Genomic DNA, 24,492 nt, shown 5'->3' with positions numbered 1-24,492 from the left:
CTTCCCACATTTCAAGAAATCGGCGCTGTGATTTACTCGTGAATAAGTAACAAACTGAGTTACTTTCACATTTAATAATTTAATACGGTAGCGTGGATGTAACACGGTAGAGATCCCACAAGCACTTTATTAATTACCTTGAAACACATTATGTAGAACATATCGACCTAAAGAATTGTCACAAATAGGATGTAGTTCAAAAGTCAAAGAGTGGACAGCTTTCTGAAAGGTAAATAATTATCGTCAAGTCAATAACATGCTACAAATCGATAAGTATCATGTACTACACACTTTCTAAAGTAGCCTGTGCTCTTCTTCATGGTCCAAGCTATCTCCATACCAAATTTCAGTAATACTGGTTGGCCGGCCGTTGTGGCCGTGCGGGTCTAGGCGCTTCAGTCTGGAACCGCGTGACCGCTACGGTCGCAGGTTCGAATCATGCCTCGGGCATGGATGTGTGTGATGTCCTTAGGTTAGTTCGGTTTAATTAGTTCTAAGTTTTAGGTGACTGATCACCTTAGATGTTAAGTCCCATAGTGCTCAGAGTCATTTGAACCATTTGATATTGGTTCAGCGATTTCGGTGTGAAAACGTAACAGACAAGAATTTTTTCGCATTTATAATATTAGCATCGATATCGACTTTATTCGATATTCCGATTCTACGTATCTTGAAATGTCTAACACAAAAGTCTCAGGTTGTTGTTGTTGTCATCAGTCCTGAGACTGGTTTGATGCAGCTCTCCATGCTACTCTATCCTGTGCAAGCTGCTTCATCTCCCAGTACCTACTGCAACCTACATCCTTCTGAATCTGCTTAGTGTACTCATCTCTCGGTCTCCCTCTACGATTTTTACCCTCCACGCTGCCCTCCAATGCTAAATTTGTGATCCCTTGATGCCTCAAAACATGTCCTACCAACCGATCCCTTCTTCTAGTCAAGTTGTGCCACAAACTTCTCTTCTCCCCAATCCTATTCAATACCTCCTCATTAGTTACGTGATCTATCCACCTTATCTTCAGTATTCTTCTGTAGCACCACATTTCGAAAGCTTCTATTCTCTTCTTGTCCAAACTAGTTATCGTCCATGTTTCACTTCCATACATGGCTACACTCCAAACAAATACTTTCAGAAACGACTTCCTGATACATAAATCTATATTCGATGTTAACAAATTTCTCTTCTTCAGAAACGCTTTCCTTGCCATTGCCAGTCTACATTTTATATCCTCTCTACTTCGACCATCATCAGTTATTTTACTTCCTAAATAGCAAAACTCCTTTACTACTTTAAGTGTCTCATTTCCTAATCTAATTCCCTCAGCATCACCCGATTTAATTTGACTACATTCCATTATCCTCGTTTTGCTTTTGTTAATGTTCATCTTATATCCTCCTTTCAAGACACTGTCCATTCCGTTCAACTGCTCTTCCAAGTCCTTTGCCGTCTCTGACAGAATTACAATGTCATCGGCGAACCTCAAAGTTTTTACTTCGTCTCCATGAATTTTAATACCTGCTCCAAATTTTTCTTTTGTTTCCTTTACTGCTTGCTCAATATACAGATTGAATAACATCGGGGAGAGGCTACAACCCTGTCTCACTCCTTTCCCAACCACTGCTTCCCTTTCATGCCCCTCGACTCTTATTACTGCCATCTGGTTTCTGTACAAATTATAAATAGCTTTTCGCTCCCTGTATTTTACACCTGCCACCTTTAGAATTTGAAAAAGAGTATTCCAGTCAACATTGTCAAAAGCTTTCTCTAAGTCTACAAATGCTAGAAACGTAGGTTTGCCTTTTCTTAATCTTTCTTCTAAGATAAGTCGTAAGGTCAGTATTGCCTCACGTGTTCCAACATTTCGACGGAATCCAAACTGATCCTCCCCGAGGTCTGCATCTACCAGTTTTTCCATTCGTCTATAAAGAATTCGCGTTAGTATTTTGCAGCCGTGGCTTATTAAACTGATAGTTCGGTAATTTTCACATCTGTCAGCACCTGCTTTCTTTGGGATTGGAATTATTATATTCTTCTTGAAGTCTGAGGGTACTTCGCCTGTCTCATACATCTTGCTCACCAGCTGGTAGAGTTTTGTCAGGACTGGTTGTCCCAAGGCCGTCAGTAGTTCTAATGGAATGTTGTCTACTCCGGGGGCCTTGTTTCGACTCAGGTCTTTCAGTGCTCTGTCAAACTCTTCACGCAGTATCGTATCTCCCATTTCGTCTACATCTACATCCTCTTCTATTTCCATAATATTGTCCTCAAGTACATCGCCCTTGTATAAACCTTCTATATACTCCTTCCACCTTTCTGCCTTCCCTTCTTTGCTTAGAACTGGGCTGCCATCTGAGCTCTTGATATTCATACACGTCGTTCTCTTCTCTCCAAAGGTCTCTTTAATTTTCCTGTAGGCAGTATCTATCTTACCCCTAGTGAGATAAGCTTCTACATCCTTACATTTGTCCTCTAGCCATCCCTGTTTAGCCACTTTGCACTTCCTGTCGATCGCATTTTTGAGACGTTTGTATTCCTTTTTGCCTGCTTCATTTACTGCATTTTTATATTTTCTCCTTTCATCAATTAAATTCAATATTTCTTCTGTTACCCAAGGATTTCTAGCAGCCCTCGTCTTTGTACCTACTTTATCCTCTGCTGCCTTCACTACTACATCCCTCAGAGCTACCCATTCTTCTTCTACTGTACTTCTTTCCCCTATTCCAGTCAATTGTTCCCTTATGCTCTCTCTGAAACTCTGTACAACCTCTGGTTCTTTCAGTTTATCCAGGTCCCATCTCCTTAATTTCCCACATTTTTGCACTTTCTTCAGTTTTAATCTACAGGTCATAACCAATAGATTGTGGTCAGAGTCCACATCTGCCCCTGGAAATGTCTTACAACTTAAAACCTGGTTCCTAAATCTCTGTCTTACCATTATATAATCTATCTGATACCTTTTAGTATCTCCAGGGTTCTTCCACGTATACAACCTTCTTTCATGATTCTTAAACCAAGTGTTAGCTATGATTAAGTTGTGCTCCGTGCAAAATTCTACTAGGCGGCTTCCTCTTTCATTTCTTAGCCCCAATCCATATTCACCTACTATGTTTCCTTCTCTCCCTTTTCCTACACTCGAATTCCAGTCACCCATTACTATTAAATTTTCGTCTCCCTTCACTATCTGAATAATTTCTTTTATTTCATCGTACATTTCTTCAATTTCTTCATCATCTGCAGAGCTAGTTGGCATATAAACTTGTACTACTGTAGTAGGTGTGGGCTTCGTATCTATCTTGGCCACAATAATGCGTTCACTATGCTGTTTGTAGTAGCTTACCCGCATTCCTATTTTCCTATTCATTATTAAACCTACTCCTGCATTACCCCTATTTGATTTTGTGTTTATAACCCTGTAGTCACCTGACCAGAAGTCTTGTTCCTCCTGCCACCGAACTTCACTAATTCCCACTATATCTAACTTTAACCTATTCATTTCCCTTTTTAAATTTTCTAACCTACCTGCTCGATTAAGGGATCTGACATTCCACGCTCCGATCCGTAGAACGCCAGTTTTCTTTCTCCTGATAACGACATCCTCCTGAGTAGTCCCCGCCCGGAGATCCGAATGGGGGACTATTTTACCTCCGGAATATTTTACCCAAGAGGATGCCATCATCATTTAATCATACAGTAAAGCTGCATGTCCCCGGGAAAAATTACGGCTGTAGTTTCCCCTTGCTTTCAGCCGTTCGCAGTACCAGCACAGCAAGGCCGTTTTGGTTAATGTTGCAAGGCCAGATCAGTCAATCATCCAGACTGTTGCCCCTGCAACTACTGAAAAGGCTGCTGCCCCTCTTCAGGAACCACACGTTTGTCTGGCCTCTCAAAAGATACCCCTCCGATGTGGTTGCACCTACGGTACGGCCATCTGTATCGCTGAGGCACGCAAGCCTCCCCACCAACGGCAAGGTCCATGGTTCATGGGGGGGAGGAGTCTCAGGTAGTCTTACAATTTGTCCATCGTTATTTGTTTGCTTATTACTCCAAATACTAGGATAATCCCAAAAGTAAGGTCTCCTATTTTTTATAAGTACATAGACCTGTTTATTTCTACAATGGTTTACATCGATTTACAGCTTGAACATTAAGATATTCGACATAATCACCATTTCTGTCGATGCATTTTTGTAGCCGCTGTGCCAGTTTTTGTATTCCCATGTCATACCAGATCGCCGCCATGCTGTTCAGAAAGTTATGAACCTCTTCTTACACCTCGTCGTCGGAGTTGAATCGCTTTTCGGCTAAATGTTCTTTCAACTTAGGGAACAGGTGATAGTCACTGGGTGCCAAGGGAGGCCTATAGGGTGGGTGGGTGATTATGTTCCACTGAAACTGTTGCAGGAGAGCAACGGTTTGCCAAGCGATGTTGGGCGGGCGTTGTCATGGAGAATGTGTGCGCCCTTGCTCAACATTCCTCTTCTCCGGTTCTGAGTTGCCCGTTTGAGTTTTTTCAGAGTCTCACAGTACCTGTCAGCGTTAATTGTGGTCCCGGTGAGCATAAAGTCGCCCAGCAATATCCCTTTGCGATTCCAAAAAACGGTTGTCATGACTTTACCGGCAGACTGTGTTTGAATTTCCGCGACTTTGGTGAAGAAGGATGCCGCCACTAGCATGACTGTTGCTTGGTCTTAGGTGTAAAGTGGTATGACCAAGTTTCGTCACCCGTGACAACTGAGTCCAGAAAGTTGTCATGTTCGGTTGCAAGGCGATGAAGTAATGCGCGGGAAGCATCAACTAGTTGCCGCATGTGGTCCTTAGTCAGCATGCGTGGCACCCATCTTACTCACACTTCCGGTAGTTCAATGTTTTCGTTAAAATTCTGTGAGCGGTGCTTCAGGAAACCTCAGGGACCAAAGTGCAGAGATCATCCAGGGTGATCCGCCGATCTTCACGCATGCTTTTCTCAACCTTCAACACTGTCTCCTCAGAAATTGACGGTCTCCTGCTCCTTTGTTAGTCGTGAATTTCGGTCCGACCACCTGCAAAACTCTCTACACCACTTACGAACATTTTTGACATCCATGCACGACTCAACATACGCTTCCGTCAATTGGCGATGAATTTCAATCGGCGCAGTGCCCTTTGTGTTCAAAAACCGACTAACTGCGAACAATTAGCACTTGGCGGTAACATCTAACGGGAGCTTCTTTCTCAACGCCTGCCAAGCCAAGACTGAGTGCCTCAGCGCGGCGTGCGCATGTTTACACACAGCGCGTGAAGCACATTTCATAACAGAGTGGCCAACTGACACACAAACATATTTCTGCATTAAAAAAAAATAGGAGACCTTACTTTTGGGATTACTCTCGTAATAGCAATAAGAAACCGAAAGTGGCTTATTTCAAAAACCGGTGTTCTTGAGAGGATTTAACAGTCAGGTTAAACTGGTTATAAAAAACCTATGTAATCGAAAATCGGCTGTTTCAGCAGTAAACGCCATCGCTATGATGAGGTCAAGTGCCCTACCGATGTGAAAGCGATGTTATTGTCACTTATTGGTACAGCCACCGCAACTCCAGAGGGCATCGAGGCTTCACCAGATTCCGTGCCACACCTAATGGTCTAGCAAAGGTCGGCTCCATAGCTCAGAATTGTCAGTTAGGGGTATGGGCAAGCTCCCTAATAAAAAAAAAACTAACTTTTCAATGATGAAATTTCAGTGTTGTCATGTGACATCCACACAGAATCGATGACAAAAAATGACGGAGAAACAGCAGTACAACAGCAAACGCCAGTGAAGTTTTAAAACATACGTCTGAAAACTAGGTTGTCAGATTGAATCCTGGTGAACCACATATTTTTCTGGCTGCTTTTTAATCTAGTATTCACCTGTCAGTGACGTACAGATTGACCAAAAGCGGAACTTGTGATGCGACGTTAATCTGTAGGTCTCCTTTAAGCATTTGGATAACTGGTTAGGGACACACAGGTCTACCTAATGACATCCGATTAAAACGCTTGCCCAGGCCATTAAGCCACATGAAATTATTACTAGCTTCAATAACAATAATATGTTCAACGTCAACGTGCAATAAACCCTCACAGACAGCAGATGGCAGCACTAACAGCAGATAGTATACAAAGCCTACTGGAAGGAGGTGGAGAATAGTGCAGTCATTGTCGTAACGCGGAAACAGAGTGATTTATCTAACATCCAGTCGGTCATGACCATTGAATTTCGGGCCAAGGGTGGAAGCATTTCCGAAATGGCTAAGTTTGTAAACCGTTCGCGTGCTACCATGGTTAAAGAACACCGTCCACGGCAAAATGGGGCTATCGAAAACCAGCATCGAGGCGACTGCGGTGCACCGTGGGCCATGGGTGACAGTAGTGAATGACGACAGCGGAGACGTGAGCAGGCTAAGAGACGTGCAATTGCTGAGCAACTAGCTGCCCCGATGAACCAACGGGCTACAAGGGGTTACAAACAGTGTGTCTCAACGACCATTCAGCAAACGTTGCTCCATATGTGCCTCCACAGGAGGCACCTGGTTCAAGCACCAACGCTGAATCTGTTCATCGGCGACGAAGGCTGGAATTTTCACACCAGTATTACAACTCGTCCTCCGCTGAGTGGTGACAAGTGGTGATCTCGTCGTTTTGGAAGGTACAGAGGCTCGGCGCAAGTATGCACCTACCCTTATGGGGCAATGCCCTTACATACATACAGTTTTCTTCCTCGGTACGATGGCATCTACCATCAGGACAATGCAACGTACGATGGAGCATCAACAAAGAAACCTTGAGCATCTGGCCACGGCACTGGGGTCGGCGTGGCTCCACATCCCTGCCTGTATCTTCCACAACCGCACTGATTCTCATCGTGGACGTCAGCACTGCATAAAATGGCTAGTCAAGGTGTTGATAGGTGGTCGCTTTAATATGTGTCTAGACCGTGTATTACCACATTCTATGCAGACATGCAGGCACGTCGATAGGGCATGCATGGTCTGTAGCGAAGCCATGTGTAGACGAGGAGCGATGGGGAGGGGTGGGGCTGAAAAGGAAAAAACGGAAAATTTGCTTTAAAACAACTCGTTTCCTTTATCGGGAATATTAATAACAATTATAAATGAAATCATCGACTACCTCATTTTAAACACGTGAAATCACATAACATAGCAACAGGTATGTAAAGTATTTATTTAGCCAACAGCAAGTTAAACAAAACAAACGGAAACTGTGCTACTGTTTTTGGCTACCCTAAAGTCGTAAAACGCTTTACTTCTACCCATGTAGAAATCGTATCAATGTCAATAACCGCACCTTAAATCGCACAAAAATCGCGGCGTACGTAAGAAAAGGTACAGTATGTAAAATCTACATCTACATCTACATGGATACTCTGTAAATCACACTTAACTGCGTGGCAGAGAGTTCATCGAACAACTTTCACAGTTCTCTATTTTCCAATCTCGTATAGCGCACGGAAAGAATGAACATCTCTATCTTTCCTTACGAGACCTGATTACCCTTATTTTGTCGTGGTGTTAGTTTCTCCCTATGTAGGTCGGTGTCAAAAAAATATCATTCGGAGGAGAAAGGTGGTCATTGGAATTTCGTGAGAAGATTCCGTCGCAACGAAAAACGCCTTTCTTTTAACAATTTCCAGCCCAAATCCTGTATCATTTCTGTGACACTCTCGCCCATATTTCGCGGTAATAGAAAACATGCTGCCTTTCTTTGAACGTTTTCGATGTACTCCGTCAGTCCTACCTGGTAAGGATCCCACACCGCGCAGCAGTATTCTAAAAGAGGACGGACAAGCGTAGTGTAGGCAGTCTGCTTAGTAGGTCTGTTACCTTTCCTAAGTGTCGTGCCAATGAAACGCAGCATTTTCTATGTGTTTCTTCTAATTTAAGATGTTCGTAGTTGCTATACATAGGTATTTAGTTGAATTTACAGCTTTTAGATTAGACTGATTTATCTTGTGATCGAAGTATAACGAGTTCCTTTTAGCACTCATGTGGATGACCTCACACTTTTCCTTATTTAGGGTCAACTTGTGGCACCATTCAGATATCTTTTCTAAGTAATTTTGCAATTTGTTTTGAGCCTCTTATGACTTTATTAGTCGATAAACAACAGCGTCATCTGCAAATAACCGAAGACAGCTGCTCAGATTGTCTCCCAAATCGTTTATACAGATAAGGAACAGCATAGGGCCTATAACACTACCTGGAGGAACGCCAGAAATCACTTCTGTTTTACTCGATGACTTTCCGTCAATTACTACGAACTGTCACCTCTCTGATAAGAAATCACAAATTCAGTCACATAACTGAGACGATATTCCATAAGCACGCAATTTCACAACGAGCCGCTTGTGTGGTACAGTGTCAAAAGCCTTCCAGAAATCCAGAAATACGGAATCGATCTGAAATCTTTTATCAATACCACTAAACACTTAAGGTGAATAAAGAGCCAGTTGTGTTTCACGGGAACGATGTTTTCTAAACCCATGTTGACTGTGTGTCAATAGGCAGTTTTCTTCTAGGCAATTCATAATGTTCGAACTCAATACATGTTCGAAAATCCTGCTACATAACGACGTTAACGATATGGGCCTGTAATTTTGTGAGTTACTCCTGCTACTCTTCTTGAATATTGGTTTGACCTGTGCAACTTTCCTGTCTTTGGGTACGGATCTTTCGTCGAGCGAACGGTTGTATATGATTTTTAATTATGGAGGTAATGTATTAGCATACTCCGAAAGGGACCTAATTGGTATACAGTCTGGACTAGAAGACTTGCTTTTATTAAGTGATTTAAATTATTTCACTACTCCGAGGATAATTACTTCTACGTTATTTGGAAATCGGGTAATTAAACCTTAACAGCCGGACACTACGCGTAAGCTTATAAATGCAGAATTTCCGTGCCTTCCGCAAAGCAAACTTTCGAGTCATGGCTTCTTCAGCTGAAGCGCTTCATCTCTCTCGACTGGAAGAATGGCGAGTCCGTTAAGGTGGTTCTGCCCCGTGGTAGATCTTAGATAGTTTGAAAAATTTCTTTCTTCAGAGACCACGGTGACAGGTGTCGTCAGCAAAATGCGGTAGACTGTGATCATATTAGAGCTCGATTCTCTGGGCCTAAGTGCTTAAATGTGTCCAGTATCTTCGCTGTGAGAGAGTTGCAAACCGTGACAGTTTCACTTCTGAGACGAGGTCAGATGTGTCTCCATTAGTTAGTTCCCCGTCTTGCAGATAACTCGCTTCTTTTGGCGACGAGTCAGAAACACTGCGTCCCATTCTAAATTTGCCATAAATTCTTTTGCAGTTTACATAGCAGATATGAACCCTACCTTGTTGTAGATTTTGAGGAAGTCAGTCATTCCACTTGCACTTTTTCAGCTTGAAGAAGCTTTTGGCCTCATTGACGGCACGTAAGATGTTGTGCCATATGGTAAGAGTCAAAACGAATTAGAAAGAGCTGAGGGAATGATTTGCTGAAGTCACTGCTGCAGATCGGACAGAAGAATCGTTTGTTGTTTCTGCAAGCTCTTCGAGTGCTTCACAAACTTTCCCCATCTGATATCTGACAGGTTTGACACCCTCAGCACGAGACTCCCATTTAACATCTCTGTGTCTTTACGGTTAGTTCAGAACAGATTTCAATGAGAATATTCCACCTCTTTGTAGATTCAGCAAATAAAGAGTGTATTATGCCGAAAAATGTCATTGACTCCTTACTACATTTAGCCATGTCCCCAAGGACCAATTTCAAGCTGTGAGTAACACAAGGCGTAAACACTACCCTATTGTTGATCTGCAAAACTTGAGCCTGCACTCCTTCGGATTTTCCTTTCATGCTGGCTCTGTTGTCATATCCTTGGTCTCGACGATCCGTGATGTTTAAATTCGTCCGTACTTCTCCAGTTGTATACTAAAAACGGGATGAACTTTTCGAATATGGTCGTAACTGGAACATCCGACATCTGGACGTAACAGATAAACTCGTTTGCTCCTGACGACTAATGTCCGGGGCGCAATAGAGGATGACGGCTTAATATTTTGCAGCTCAAATGTCGTCTAGAATCCTTCCCTTAGTTGCCATGCCTGTAAGGGGGGGAAAAAAAATACACTGAAGGATATTTTTAAGACTGTCAAGGATTTTACGTTAACTTTTAAGAATGTTAATGGAGGTAATACTAGGGAAAAATAATGCTGTCTTCTGAACTGTACAGGCTGTCCAAACCAAGACTGTGCACATCTTGAGCGATCCAAGCGCATGTCATTATGAACACGGTGCATCGTTTGAAAGAGCGGATGTCAACAGAGCAGCTGACGAGTGAGCAGCGCTGCCAACGGATGCGGTTGAAGGAAGGAAGGAAGATTGGGTTTCACGTCTCCTCGACGTCGAGGTCGTTACAGACGGAGCACAAGCTCGGACTGTGTCAAGGATGGGGAAGAAAATCAGCCTTGCCCTTTCAAAGAAAACATCCCGGCATTTGCCCTCAACGATTTGGGGAAATCACGGAAAACCTAAATCTGGATGGCTGGACGCGGAATTCAACCATCATCCTACATCCACATCTACGTGATTACTCTGCTATTCACAATACAATTCCTGGCAGAGGGTTCAATGAACCACCTTCAAACTGTCTCTCTACCGTTCCACTCTCGAACGGCACGCAGGAAAAACGAGCACTTAATTTTTCTGCGGGAGCCCTGATTTCTCTTATTTTATCGTGATGATCATTTCTCCCTATGTAGGTGGGTGGTAAAAGAATGTTTTCGCAATCAGAGGAGAAAACTGGTGATTGAAATTTCATGAGAAGATCCCGTCGCAACGAAAATCGCCTTTGTTTTAATGATTGCCACTGCAATCCACGTATCATGTCTGTGACACTATCTCTCCTATTTCGCGATAATACAAAACTAGCTGCCCTTCTTTGTACTTTTTCGATGTCATCCGTCAGTCCCATCTGATGCGGATCCCACACCGCACAGCATTACTCCAGAATAGGGCGGACAAGCGTGGTGTAAGCAGTCTCTTTAGTAGACCTGTTGCACCTTCCAAGTGTTCTGCAAATGAATTGTAGTCTTTGGTTTGCTCTGTCCACAATTTTATCTATGTGATCGTTCCAATTTAGGTTATTTGTAATTGTAATCCCTAGCTGAATTTACAGATTTGTGTGACTTACCGCGTAATCGAAATTTAGCTGATTTCTTTTAGTACTCATGTGAATAACTTCATACTTTTCTTTATTCAGGGTTAATTGCCACTTGTCGCGCCATACAGATATCTAAATCATTTTGCAAGTAGTTTTGATCATCTGATGACTTTACAAGACGATAAATGACAGCTTCATCTGCAAACAATTTAAGACGGCTACTCAGATTGTCTCCTAAGTCGTTAATATAAATCAGGAACAATAGAGGACCTATAACACTTCCTTGGGGAACGACGGAATACAGTATATGTTCCAAAACCCTACTGCAAATCGACGTTAGTGATATAGGCCTGTAATTCAGCGGATTACTCCAACTTCCCATTTTGGGTATTGGTGTGACTTGAGCAATTTTCCAGTCTTTAGGTACGGGTCTTTCTGTGAGCGAGTGGTTGTATGTAATTGCTAAATTTGGAGCTATTTTATCAGCATACTCTGAGTGGTACCTGACTGGTAAACAATCTGGACCTGAGGCCTTGCCTTTATTAAGTGATTTAAGCTTCTTTGTTACACCGAGGATATCTACTTCTATGTTTCTCAAATTGGCAGTTGTTCTTGATTGGAATTCAGAAATATTTACTTCGTCTTCTTTAGTGGCACTGTCATCAGTGAGTTCACCGTTGTTATCGTGCAGTTACGGTATTGACTGCGTCTTGCCACTGGTGTGCTTTATGTATGACCAGAATCTCTTTGGGTTTTCTGCCAGATTTCGAGACAGAATTTCGTTGTGTAAATTATTAAAAGCATCTCGCATTGCAGTACGCGCTATATTTCGAACTTCTGTAAAACTTCGCCAATCTTGGGGATTTTGCGTTATTTTAAATTTGGTATGCTTTTTTCGTTGCTTCTGCAGCAACGATCTGACCCGTTTTGTATACCATTGTGGATCAGTATCATTACTTATTAATTTATGTGGTATATATCTCTCAATTGCTGTTGATACTATTCTTTGAAATCCACATCTTTTCTATGCTTACGTGATCAGATCGGAAGGAGTGAAGTCTGTCTCTTAAAAAGGCGTAAAGAGCATTTTTATCAGCTTTTTTAAATAGATATACCTGTACTTTGCGTTTTTTATGGTTATAGGTGTTGGACGGTATTCAGCCTAGCAGAAACTGCTATGTGGTCGCTAATCCCTGTATTCGTCACAATACTTCAAAAATGGCTCTGAGCACTATGTGACTTAACTTCTGAGGTCATCAGTCCCCTAGAACTTAGAACTACTTAAACCTAACTAACCTAAGGACATCACACACATCCGTGTCCGAGGCAGGATTCGAACCTGCGACCGTAGCTGTCACGCGGTTCCAGACCTTAGCGCCCAGAACGGCTTGGCCACCCCGGCCAACGTCACAATACTCACTATTGGTCCAGGATTATTTGTTGCTAAAACCATTTACGTTTTGAGTGGACTCGTGAAGTAATTGTTCAAAATAATTTTCTGAGAAAGCATTCAGTATCGAGGGTAGATTGAAGTCACCAGCGACTATAAATGTATGAGCAGGGTACTTATTTGAAATGAGACTCAAGTTTTCTTTGAACTCTTCAGCAACTATATCTTTTGAGTCTGGGGGTCGGTAAAACGATCTAAATAATAGTTTAGTCCGATTGTCAGGTATAATCTCTACCCATACTATTTCACACGAACTGTCTATTGAGCTTCAGTGCTTTCTATTAGGGCTTGGAGCTCTGGTTCTTTCCCAACACAGCTACGACAATTTGCAACTACAATACCAATAGTTTCTACAACTACCTTACTGTGTTTTACCTGCCCACTTTTAGACGGACGCCCCTTCTGTGGATCCCTGAGGCGCTCTAACCTAAAAAACCGCCCAGTCTCTTCCACACAGCCCCCGCTACCCTTCTAGCCACCTCCTGTGTGTACTGGACTCCTGACCTATTAAGCGGAACCCGGAAACCCACCACCCGATGGCGCTAGTCACGGAATCTGCAGCCTGCACGGTTACAGAACCTCTGATTCAGACCCACCACTTTGCTCTCCACCAAAAGACCACAGTCGGTTCTATCGACGATGCTGCAGATGGTGAGCTCCGCCTTAATCTCGGAGTCTTTACCATTTCCGCTAGCCGCCCGAAACCAGACAGAATCTGCTCCGATCCAAAGCGACACACGTCGTTGGTACCGACATGAGCCACCACCTGCAGTCGGCTGCACCCTGTACTCTTCATGGCATCCGGTAGCACCCTTTCCACATCCGGAATAACTCCCCCCGGAATGCGCACGGAGTGCACACTGGATTCCTTCCCGTCCTTGGCAGCCATGTTCCTGAGGGGCGCCATTACGCACCTAACGTTGGAGCTCCCAACTATCACCAAGCCCGCCCTCTGTGAATGCCCAGACCTTGCGGGCCGAGAAGCTTCCCCCCCGAATTCCTGCCCAGTGTGCTAATCAGTGCGCCACCTCGCTCGGTACGGATGGTCTATGTATAATCTTTTACCGTATCTTTAATATTATTTCTCAGTGTGTTATTTAACTGCGTTTATACCACAGCACATCTTTATGTTACCACTAAAAACAAAAAAATCTTTAAATTCACTTTAAAAACGATACATAAAAGTGGAGGAGGGCATTGCCTCAAATGGCACATGAAAACAAAGATGGCGATAAACAGGAAATCTGTTCATGTTGTATACTTCGTCGCTATGGAACTTTAGCGCAATCGTACCCATGTGTCGTAAATGGAGCTTAACGGGCGGATAGACACTCCCAATATATAATGAAAATGCATTAAAACTAGTGAGTGTACAACTGATAAATACAACGGGTAAAGCGAATTTTTTTTATTCAGTCATGTAATTCTTTTACACCCAGTCTGTACATTGAACCCCACTCCCACCCCCGCCTTAATTGACACGTATTATTTCGTTGTGGGACCAATGAATAAGAATATAGTTTCGACTTACCTAAAATTTCAGTCACGTAGTTTTGAATTTGCAGTCCATGATAGTGATAAAAAGTCTCCTCGTCACAAGTATGACCTAAGTACTCCTTGATGGCTGCATCGAAAGATGCGGTCATTTCTATCAGCTTCAGGAAGTTTCCACTGTCGCGTTGGTAAACTATTGACGAAGAACCTTGAAACGCTGAATGCGTTTGCGCTAGAAATTGCACCGCTGCAATTATTCTTGATAAAACATCTCACCATTCTTTCTTTCCTTGTCGTATTCGTGCTACGCTCACGTCGTCAGTGGTACAGTTCTTTTTGGCTTTTGTTTAAATTCCACCCATTTTCCTGCCTTACACCCTTTTTAATCCGGACACGTCGTTCTTGGTCTTCTACTCTCATTATTTTCTCTAGGCCCTTGTACATGCTGTATTTTACCCGCCCCTCTCTATAGCTTACCCCTATTTTCCTCAGAATTTCGAACATCTTGCACCATTTGACATTGTAGAACGCTTTTTACAGGTCGACAGATGCTATGACAGTGTCTTGATTTTTCTTCAGTCTTGCTTCCATTATCAACCACAACATCAGCACTACCTCTCTGGTAGCTTTACCTTTTCAAAAGCCAAGCTGATCGTCATGTAACACATCTTGAATCATAGTTTCCATTCCTCTGTATATTATTTTTATCAGCAACTTAGATGCATAGCTGTTAAGCGGATTGTACGATGATTCTCGCACTTTTCAGCTCTTGCAGTATTCTGAATTGTGTGGATGATATTTTTGCGTCAGATGATACATTCTCAGACTCATACATTCTACGCACCAAGGAAAATAGTCGTTTTGTTGCCATTTACCGCTACATTCTGATGGAATGTTAGCAATCCCTAACGCTTTATTTCATTTTAAGTCTTACAAAACGCTTTCGAATTTCCATTCAAACACTGGATCCCCTACTTTTTCTACACACATAAAAAACTAGACGAAGGAAGCGGCTACTAGAATAGTGGAATAAGCGTAGCGTGCAAAAACAAAACAAAAAAGGGTCAAATGGCTCTGAGCACTATGGGACTTAACATCTGTGGTCATCAGTCCCCTAGAACTTAGAGCTACTTCAACCTAACTAACCTAAGGACATCACACACATCAAAGCCCAAGGCAGGATTCGAACCTGCGACCGTAGCGGTCACGCGGTTCCAGACTGAAGCACCTAGAACCGCACACCGGCCGGCCATAGCGTGCAGACGGGCGTTTTTTAGGTTAGAGAAACCATCCCTTGCAATCACAGAGGATTTGCCTTATAAAGCAGCCACAATGTCCTCAGGGAACGTTCAGTCTTTGTTGATCCATTATGGACTGTGGGACAACGGCTAGCATGTATTTCTTGATGCAATAATTTACCAAAATCCTTATGTATTGTGGACTTTATTTTATGAACTTCTTATATGCTACCAGTTTCGGCATCACGTTGATGACATCTTCAGGCCCCACACGTCATAGTCGTAAAATCGCTATACACGGAAGGAGCCGTATAACTGGATCCGTGAATTAAATCGCTATGCAACAGTTCTTGATGGCCAGCGACACCAAGAGCTGTATTAGGAGCAGAAAGTTGGTTGAAGCCAGATGTTAATGACAACGAAATCCTAAGTTCGGATTGGGATATTTATTGTAAGGATAGGTTAGTCACCAATGGTGGTAGATGATTGATTGCAGTAAAGAATTCGATAAAATCTAGAAAGGTTATCACGGATTCCGATTGTGAATTAATCTTGGTGAAGTTAAGTATCAAAGATTGGTCAAAAATACTAATCTGATGCTTTTATAGACCGTCTGGGCCAGGAGCTCTAGTGGTAGAGGGCTTCAGACAGAACTAGCAGGATGTCGTCAATAATTTTCCTGTTCATGCCGTAGTAATACACGGTCACTTCAGCTTGCCACGTATCGACTGGGAGTGTCGTGCCATCAAAACCTGTGCCAGGGACAGGGATTCGTGTGGCACTGTTCTGCATGTCTTGTCCGAGAATTATTTTGAGCAGGTAGAGAACCAACTTGTGAGGCTAACGCCTTAGACTTCCTGTACTTGTCGGGTCAGTTAACTTAGAAGAAGGTATTAGTGGTCATAAGGCTGTGATAGCATCTATGACGACGGGTCTAACAAAGAACGTTAATACACTTAGGAAGATATTTTTGCTTAGCAAGAGTGACAGGATTCATTGTTCAGAGTATCCGAGCAGTCAGCATAAAATATTCGTTGATGAGGTGGAAAACAAATGGAAAAAATTCAAAGGAGCCGTACAATATGACCTAGACAAACACGTTCCGAGTAAGGTCTTAAGGGATGGATAAGACCCACGATGGTTTAATCGCCGTGTTACGAAACTGCTATATGAATAAAGAGAACTTCTTATCTGATTCAAGAGAAGTAAAAACCAACCTGACTAGCAAAACCTGAACGAAGCAAAAATGAGCGTAAGGAGAGCAATGAGAGAAGCGTTCAATGACTTTGAAAGTAAAACTTTGACAACCGACCTGAGTAAAAGTCCTAAGAGGTTTTGGTCGTATGTAAAATCATTAAGTTGGTCAAAATCATCTATTGATTCACTCTGTGATTATATTGGCATCTAAACGGCAGATAACGTAGAGAAGGTCGCAAATACTGAATTCGATCTTCATAAATTGTTTCATTGCGTAAGATCGTAATAGGGCTCCTCTTTTCAATCGTCGTACGAACGTCCAAGTGGCATATATTGAGGTAACCGATTGCGGAACAGAAAAACAACTACAATAGCTTTGTAGTGGAAAGGAGTCAGGACCAGATGAGATAGCTATAAGATTCTACAAAGGTTATGCGAAAGTACTTGCTCCCCACCTAGGAGTAATTCATCGTAGATCGCTTTAGAAACGAAGGGACTGGAAGAAAGCTCAGGTCATTCCCGTGTTTAAGAAAGGCCGTAGGATAGGCACACGATTATAGACCTATATCGTTGACGTCAATGTTATAGAATCATGGAATATGTTTTATGCTCAAGACGTTCTTGGATAAGGAAAATCTTCTCTGTAAAAATCAACATGGATTCCGCGAACAGAGATCCTGCGAACCTCGGCTCCCTCTGTTCCTCCATGTGATCCATAGCGCCGTAGACAGTGGCGCTCTTGTTGATGCCGTTTTCCTTGACTTCAGCAAGGTATTTGACACCGTCCCGCACTGCCGTTTAGCGAAAAAGTACGAGCTTATCCAATATCAGAGCAGATTTGCGACTGGATTCAAGACTTCCTTGAAGTCAGAATTCGTCACGGAACAAAATTGACAGATATAAAGGTAATTTCAGGTATAGCCCAAGGAAATGTGATAGGACCGTTAATGGTTCAAAGGGGCTCTAAGCACTATGGTACTTAACGTCTGAGGTCATCAGTCCCCTAGACTTAGAATTATTTAAATCTAACTAACCTAAGGAGATCACACACATCCATGCCCGAGGCAGGATTCGAACCTGCGACCCTAGCAGCAGGGTGGTTCCGGACTGAAGCGCCTAGAACCACTCGACCACAGCGGCCGGTGGACCGTTAATGTTTATAATATGTATATATGCTCTCTAAGGGTGTTCGCAGATGACGCTGTTGTCTATAACAAAGTAGAAACGCCAAGAGATAGTAACGATTTGCAGGACCTGCAGAGAACTGATGAATGGTGCAGGCTCTAGCAGTTGACCCTGAACGCAAATAAATGTAACATATTGTTCATATATTAAAAATTATGTAATATATTGCGCATACATAGGTAAAGAAATCCACTACTGTATAACTACACTATTGATGACAAACCTCTGGAAACAATATCTGCCGCAAAATATCTAGGAGGAACCATCCAGAACGACCTTAAGTGGAATGACCACATAAAGTAAATATTGGGAAAAGCAGATGCCAGACCCAGATCCATAGGAGAAATCTTAAGGAGCCGGCCGATGTGGCCGTGCGATTCTAGGCGCTTCAGTCCGGAACCGCTCTGCTGCTACGGTCGCAGGTTCGAATCCTGCCTCGGGCATAGATGTGTGTGATGTCCTTAGGTTAGTTAGGTTTAAGTAGTTCTAAGTCTAGGGGACTGATGACCACAGATGCTAAGTACCATAGTGCTCACAGCCATTTGAACCAAATCTTAAGGAAATGTAACATCCACGAAGGGAGAGGATAATAAGGCGTTTGTTCGACCGATTCTTGAGTACTGTTCATCTATCTGGTACCCCTACCAGGCAGGGCAGAAGAAGAGATAGAGAAGATCAAACGAATGCCGGCAAGTTTCGTTACGAGATCGTTTAGTCGGCGCGAGATGCTCAACAAACTCCAATGCTAGACGTTACAAGAGAGGCGTTGTGCTTTACGGAGACATTTACTATTGAAATTTCGAGAGAACACTTTTCGGGAAGACTCTGATAACATTACTTCTCCCCACATATCTCTCGCGTAATGACCACGAGGAAAAAATTCAAGAAATTGGAGCCATTACAGAGGCTTACCAACACTCATTCTTCCCATGCGCTGTTCGCGAGTAGGGCAGGGCTGGAGGGCTCAGTTAGTGGTACAAGAAGTACACTCCGTCACGCACCATTAGGTGGCTTGCAGAGTATGATGTAGATGTAGGTGTTAGATGAAGAGAAACTGAAATCAATCTGGAATTTGCTAAAATGTTTGAAACTGATTGAAAAATTTCACACACGAAACTAAAACAGAAAATAATTATTTAAATAAAAAAACTTGTTAATACAACACTTTTTAAAAGTAAAAAATAACTTCTCCTAGCCGCACACAGATTCCTCATACTAATAGTCCTGAAAATGCGCGCTTGTGAATTTTTAATAGCTGTGACAATACTTATGAAATTGAAAACGAAATATTCACGCATCAGTTACCTATTACACATACAGAGAGCGGTAGTATCGCGTACACAAGGTATAGAAGAGCAGTAAAGGGCAGTGTATTGGCAGAGCTGTTATTTCTACCAGGTGATTCATGTGAAAATATTTCCCACGACGGGAATTAAGAGACGATGAACTCTGAACGGTTGTTGGATTCAGACGCTTGGGACATTCCAGTTCGAAAATCGTTGGGGAATTCAACATTCCGAGATCCACACTGTCGAGAATGTCCCAAGAATGCCAAATTTCAGACATTAACTCTCACCAAGGACAACGCAGTGGCCGACGGTCTTCACTTAACGACCGAGAGCAGCGCCGTTTGAGTAGAGTTGTCAGTGCTGAGAGACAAACAACACTGCGGGAAATAACTGCAGATATCAATGTGCTATGTACGACGAATGTACCCGGTAGAACAGTGCGGCGAAATTTGGCATTAATCGGTTGTGGCATCAGACGAGAGTGACTTTGCTAACAACATATCGCCTGCAGCGCCTCTCCTGGGCTCGTGACCATATCGTTTGGACCCTAAACGACTTGAAAATTGTGGCCTGGTCAGATGGGTCCCAATTTCAGGTGGTAAGAACTGATGTACCCGTATCCGTACCCGTGGTCTAGGGTGCCGAACCGATCAAAAACGAACTTAAACGGATGTCTTACGACGTCCGCCCCGAGCAGATCCAACGAAAAAAAGTGAACAAAATGAGATTTAAAAAAAGGCGTAGCGTCTTTGATTCATAATCAAAACGTGTCCGGTTCCGGGTTCGATCCCCGCCACTGCCTAAATTTTGATAAATAGTCAGCATTGGCGGCCGAAGACTTCCGGCATAAGAAGTCAGCCTCATTCTGCCAACGACCTTGTCAAAGAGGGCGGAGGAGCAGATAGAGGTTCTGGGCACTCTCTTGTCCCAGGGGTGGGAAATTGCACCTAAAGGCGGAAGAATCAGCAATGATCAACGACATGAGGATGCAGAAGGCAATGGAAACCACTGCATTAAAGACACGTAACGTGTATCCACAGGACATGTGGCCTGTAGTTGAAGAAGTGTCATGATGATCTCTCCATTGGCAAAAGATTCCGGAATAGTCCCCCATTCGGATCTCCGGGAGGGGACTGCCAAGGGGGAGGTTACCATGAGAAAAAGATTGAATAATCAACGAAAGGATAATGTTCTACGAATGGAATGTCAGAAGCTTGAACGTGGTAGGGAAACTAGAAAATCTGAAAAGGGAAATGCAAAGGCTCAATCTAGATATAGTAGGGGTCAGGGAAGTGAAGTGGAAGGAAGACAAGGATTTCTGGTCAGACGAGTATCGGGTAATATCAGCAGCAGAAAATGGTATAACAGGTGTAGGATTCGTTATGAATAGGAAGGTGGGGCAGAGGGTGTGTTACTGTGAACAGTTCAGTGACCGGCTTGTTCTAATCAGAATCGACAGCAGACCAACACCGACAACGATAGTTCAGGTATACATGCCGACGTCGCAAGCTGAAGATGAACAGATAGCGAAAGTGTATGAGGATATTGAAAGGGTAATTCAGTATGTAAAGGGGGACGAAAATCTAATAGTCATGGGCGACTGGAATGCAGTTGTAGGGGAAGCAGTAGAAGAAAAGGTTACAGGAGAATATGGGCGTGGAACAAGGAATGAAAGAGGAGAAAGACTAATTGAGTTCTGTAACAAGTTTCAGCTAGTAATAGCGAATACCCTGTTCAAGAATCACAAGAGGAGGAGGTATACTTGGAAAAGGCCGGGAGATACGGGAAGATTTCAATTCAATTACATATTGGCCAGACAGAGATTCCGAAATCAGATACTGGATTGTAAGGCGTACCCAGGAGCAGATATAGACTCAGATCACAATATAGTAGTGATGAAGAGTAGGCTGAAGTACAAGACATTAGTCAGGAAGAATCAATACGCCAAGAAGTGGGATACGGAAGTTCTAAGGAATGACGAGATACGTTTGAAGTTCTCTAACGCTATAGATACAGCAATAACGAATAGCGCAGTAGGCAACACAGTTGAAGAGGAACGGACGTCTCTAAAAAGGGCCATCACAGAAGTTGGGAAGGAAAATATAGGTACAAAGAAGGTAGCTGCGAAGAAACCATAGGTAACAGAAGAAATACTTCAGTTGATTGATGAAAGGAGGAAGTACAAACATGTTCCAGGAAAATCAGGAATACAGAAATACAAGTCGCTGAGGAATGAAATAAATAGGAAGTGCAGGGAAGCTAAGACGAAATGGCTGCAGGAAAAATGTGAAGACATCGAAAAAGATATGATTGTCGGAAGGACAGACTCAGCATACAGGAAAGTCAAAACAACCTTTGGTGACATTAAAAGCAACGGTGGTAACATTAAGAGTGCAACGGGAATTCCACTGTTAAATGCAGAGGAGAGAGCAGATAGGTGGAAAGAATACATTGAAAGCCTCTATGAGGGTGAAGATTTGTCTGATGTGATAGAAGAAGAAACAGGAGTCGATTTAGAAGAGATAGGAGATCCAGTATTAGAATCGGAATTTAAAAGAGCTTTGGAGGACTTACGGTCAAATGAGGCAGAAGGGATAGATAACATTCCATTAGAATTTCTAAAATCATTAGGGGAAGTGGCAACAAAACGACTATTCACGTTGGTGTGTAGAATATATGAGTCTGGCGACATACCATCTGACTTTCGGAAAAGCATCATCCACACAATTCCGAAGACAGCAAGAGCTGACAAGTGCGAGAATTATCGCAGAATCAGCTTAACAGCTCATGCATCGAAGCTGCTTACAAGAATAATATACAGAAGAATGGAAAAGAAAATTGTGAATGCGCTAGGTGACGATCAGTTTGACTTTAGGAAAAGTAAAGGTACGAGAGAGGCAATTCTGACGTTACGGCTAATAATGGAAGCAAGGCTAAAGAATAATCAAGACAAGTTCATAGAATTTGTCGACCTGAAAAAAGCGTTCGACAATATAAAATGGTGCAAGCTGTTCAAGATTATGAAAAAAAGTTGGGGTAAGCTATAGGGAGAGACGGGTCATATACAATATGTACAACAACCAAGAAGGAATAATAAGAGTGGACGATCAAGAACGAAGTGCTCGTATTAAGAAGGGAGTAAGATAAGGCTGTAGCCTTTCGCCCCTACTCTTCAATTGTACATCGAGGAAGCAATGATGGAAATAAAAGAAAGGTTCAGGAGTGGAATTAAAATACAAGGTGAAAGGATATCAATGATTCGATTCGCTGATGACATTGCTATCCTGAGTGAAAGTGAATAAGAATTAAATGATATGCTGAACGGAATGAACAGTCTAATGAGTACACATTGTGGTTTGAGAGTAAATCGGAGAAAGACGAAGGTAATGAGAAGTAGTAGAAATGAGAACAGCGAGAAACGTAACATCAGGATTGATGGTCACGTAGTCAATGAAGTTAAGGAATTCTGGTACCTAGGCAGTAAAATAACCAATGACGGGCGGAGCAAGGAGAACATCAAAAGCAGACTCGCTATGGCAAAAAAGGCATTTCTGGCCAAGAGAAGTCTACTAATATCAAATACCGGCCTTAATTTGAGGAAGAAATTTCTGAGGATGTACGTCTGGAGTACAGTATTGTATGGTAGTGAAACATGGACTGTGGGAAAACCGGAACAGAAGAGAATCGAAGCATTTGCGATGTGGTGCTATAGACGAATGTTGAAAATTAGGTGGACTGATAAGGTAAGGAATGAGGAGGTTCTACGCAGAATCGGAGAAGAAAGGAATATGTGGAAAACACTGATAAGGAGAAGGGACAGGATGATAGGACATCTGTTAATACATGAGGGAATGACTTCCATGGTACTAGAGTTAGCTGTAGAGGGAAAAACTGTAGAGGAAGACAGAGATTGGAATACGTCAAGCAAGTAATTGAGGACGTAGGTTGAAAGTGCTACTTTGAGATGAAGAGGTTAGCACAGGAAAGGAATTCGTGGCGGGCCGCATCTTGGAATAGACTGGGCCCTATGGCTGACCTGAGACGGTCATTGACGGGAAATGATTATATTCGGCTACTTGGGAGACCATTTGCAGCTATCTACGATGGAACTTTTATGGATGAAAATGCGCCATGTCACAGGGCCACAATCGTTGGTAAGTGGTTTGAAGAACATTCTGGACAATTCGAGCGAATGATTTGGTCACCCATAACGCGTGACATGAATCCTATCGAACTTTTATGGGATATAATGGAGAGGTCAGTTCGTGCACAAACTCCTGCACCGACAACGCTTTCGCAACTAAGGACGGCTATAGAGAGAGCGTGGATCAATATTTATGCAGAGAACTGCAAACTAGTTGTTGAGTCCATGCCATTTACTGCACTATGCCGGGCAAATTGAGATTCGACACGATAGTGTGGGGTGGCAGAGTGTGTACTTAGTAACTTGGCTCGTAGCTGCTCAGACTGTGCTGTCGGGTTTGGGGCGCAGTTGGTGTAAGGACGCTCTGTTGAGAATGGCCCACTGTGCGGTAGGGTGAGGAGCAGGTCGAGAGCTGAAGCCTACACACAAACGCATGACACTTGTAATGTACAACTAGAGGTACTGCAAACGATTTTAATAATAGCAAATGTCGATGCGGCCAATAATAATTCGACAATTATAGACGTTCATATTCAGTAGTTTCTCACTAGAGCACCGAAATATAAACATCTGCGTAAACAATAGATCAACCTAACCAAAAAAGGTCCAACCATGTGCTAACACATGGAAATTTCATTAAAAAACCAGAAGTTGTAAACAAATGTAGCTTAGTGGTCAATGTTGCTTACTATAACAGTGAAAGTGTAAAATAAAGAATATCTGTCACGTGGAAATTGTGTCTCAGCTGCCGTGACAACCTGTTCGTTAATCTATACCTATGTTCACACAATTTCACATTAAAGATGATCTCTACATCATTAGCTTCCCATGTTTTTATATGTTGGTTTCAATCCAATTTTATACTTGCTTTCCTCTGACCGAGCTGTGGAGTTTAGATTTTACCTTCGTATTAGTAATGTTTGGGATAGGTCCCTGTCTTATAAATAGTAATTGCCTCTGCCATGTCTAGCACATCGGCTTATTCGTTACCACTAACACCTGAGTGACTAGGGACCCAGGGCAGATTACCCTGCTGCTTTCCCCTAGCCTCGCAACGATTTTATGGCATTATGCAACGATCTTTGACCTCGTTGTGGGGGTTTATAGAGATTTCATGATCCTGGGACAGAAACTGCACTTCAGAAGTGCTGCTGCTCATAATAATGATACTGCTGATTTCCTCGGGGGCACACTGTCGAGGTCTTCGCTGAAAGAAGTCTACTCGCATACAGCGTAGGTTATAACTACAGCGAGGAACGTCCGGCTGGAGCACAACTTTGTATGCGAATGGGTCACAGCCTGTGGGTAATCCGGAAAAAAG

At 42.8% G+C, this 24,492-nt stretch overlaps 1 protein-coding gene across 1 annotated transcript in view; it reads left to right on the top strand.

Annotated features, from left to right (window-relative positions):
• The window catches only part of LOC126355462 (protein enabled homolog), a 501,028-nt gene that overhangs the window by 335,428 nt on the left and 141,108 nt on the right, over positions 1-24,492 (top strand). The gene's annotated exons all lie outside the window — the stretch shown is intronic.

This window comes from Schistocerca gregaria, chromosome 3, assembly GCF_023897955.1.
Source record: "Schistocerca gregaria isolate iqSchGreg1 chromosome 3, iqSchGreg1.2, whole genome shotgun sequence".
Taxonomy (NCBI): domain Eukaryota; kingdom Metazoa; phylum Arthropoda; class Insecta; order Orthoptera; family Acrididae; genus Schistocerca; species Schistocerca gregaria.
This window is presented reverse-complemented; position numbering and strand designations above follow the sequence as displayed.